At 39.6% G+C, this 2,020-nt stretch overlaps 1 pseudogene; it reads right to left on the bottom strand.

The window, feature by feature from the left end:
• Positions 1 to 786: 786 nt before the first annotated feature.
• LOC141818859 (putative disease resistance protein RGA3) lies at positions 787 to 1,493 on the bottom strand (annotated as a pseudogene).
• Between the last annotated feature and the right edge of the window lie 527 nt (positions 1,494 to 2,020).

Below are 2,020 nucleotides of genomic sequence, written 5' to 3'. Positions count from 1 at the left end.
ACATTAGTTATAAATTAATTTTCATTATAAAGAAGCTTCTACCTAATTAATAAACTACGAACTTGAAGTAATATGGAAAACAATAAACTCCAAATCAACTTTTTGTTCTAGCACCGCTAACGACCATAAGGTTGAGGGATAAGATTGGTTCTGCTTTTATGTAAAACATTGTATTTGGAACAGGATAAATCACGGGAATTTAGTCCTAACAACTTGTTCTTTACTTTTTGTTCTTGGAGGAATAACTAAGATAGAAGATGTAGCATAGACAACTGCCAAGTTTATTGTGCTCCTTAAGTTTTTTGCAACTAGATAAATTTGGAATACTTCAGTAAAAATGTGAAATTTGCCACCCTAGTAGCTTCACATGGTCAACCTCATGATCATCTATGAGGAGGTAAATCGAGAAGCTACAGTTGGTCACGACGGAGGAGGACATATGTCTCGGTTTCGTCGAGATTCGACTCTTGCTCACTTCAATAATTTTGCTCTGTTATAATTAGCTAACTCAACTATGCTCCGGGACTAAATAAATTTGGAACACACAAATTATTGAGGTTGCAGAGGGATTCTGATAGTGTTTCTATCTTGTTCTCTGCAAGGTTGAGGTATCTCAAGCAATGCAATGTGCCAACCGAACTAGGGATGTCTTGAATCATGAGACCCCTCATATGTAACGCACATAAATGTTTGAGATTTAAAAACATACTTTCAAGTATCTCTGTTCTGTTCCTGTCTGATAAATATGTTCTTTGTTTTTCTCTTTCCTGTGCAAAATCAAATGTCTCAGCTTTTCGATGGCTTTTTTAGTTTTTGAAATATTTTTTGAACATCTTGAACATAAGATAGGCTATAATATTCCTTAGCAAAAGGAATTAGCATATTAGTAGCAGCAGGAGAAGAAACATTCTCTTTGTGATTGTTATTAGCTTCAATTGGATGGATGGACAAATGTTGCATACCTTAATAATATTCTTACCCATGCATCCTGGGGCAGCTGGTTTAATTCGGATTCCTTGATGTAGAATTTCATTCCACACGTATAAAAATAATGAGCAGTGAGAATGACTTTGCTCCCTGGTGCACCACAATGAAGGAGCTTCAACATAAGTCACTCCTACTTGCCTTTCCAAAGATTATGTTTTTGAATGCCATCCAAGATGAGCAAGTATCTATCTCCGCCAGAATGTTCATTGATAAGTGGCCAACAATCCGTGTTCGTACCTGACTTCCGGGTCAATAATCTTGCAATTTCTTTGGCGATCACCTTACTGTTGAAATCTATAAAAGATGAAGCATCCAACCATATCTGATGTTGGAAATGTTGGCGCACCTAATGGTGATGATAGATTGCGAGCCAAGGTTGTCTTCCCACACACTAGACCTTTCAAGGCAATGATGAAGATTACATTTCCACCCTCGTCACATTGTTGTTGTTGAAGGAGCTCTTTGATTTAGTCTATGTCTTCCTCTCTTCCTATCACCTCTCCTCCCTCAGGATGGCAGAGTAGTCATCATGGCAGACTTGCAGAAGAGAGCAAGGGTTCGAATCCTGGAGAAGCCAGACAATACCCTCCTGCGTTGTAACCAACTGCACTCTCTCGATTTACCTTCTCACATATGGTCGTGGGGCCGCTAAAGTGGCAGACAAGGGCGGAGCCACACGTACTCTTACCCGGGCTTTAGCCCGGGGGCCCATTCACAATTGCATAAGATGAAAGAGAGGATGCAAGTGAAAAAATTAAAAAAATAATAAGAATTTCTATTATAGCCCAGGTAGATTTTTGGTTAAATCATTTTAGCTCAGACACAGGTATAAACCTGGGCTCCTCGTCATTGGTGGCGGATCCACCTTTTGCAGAAGAGGTAGTCATCATGGATTGGATCCATGGATTTCATCATCTCCATCCAGAGGCCTAAAGTAGCCCCTCTATTGACTAGGTAATTCAACAAGCAGACCATCTCTTTGCCTCTAAAGTAGCCCCTCTATTGACTAGGTAATTCAACAAGCAGGCCATCT

This window comes from Curcuma longa, unplaced genomic scaffold, assembly GCF_044706935.1.
Source record: "Curcuma longa cultivar G26 ecotype Majalengka, Jawa Barat unplaced genomic scaffold, ITB_CL_G26_1.1 contig_26298, whole genome shotgun sequence".
NCBI classification, from domain to species: domain Eukaryota; kingdom Viridiplantae; phylum Streptophyta; class Magnoliopsida; order Zingiberales; family Zingiberaceae; genus Curcuma; species Curcuma longa.
The sequence above is the reverse complement of the archived record's forward strand: the minus strand, read 5'-3'. Positions and strand labels throughout refer to the sequence as shown.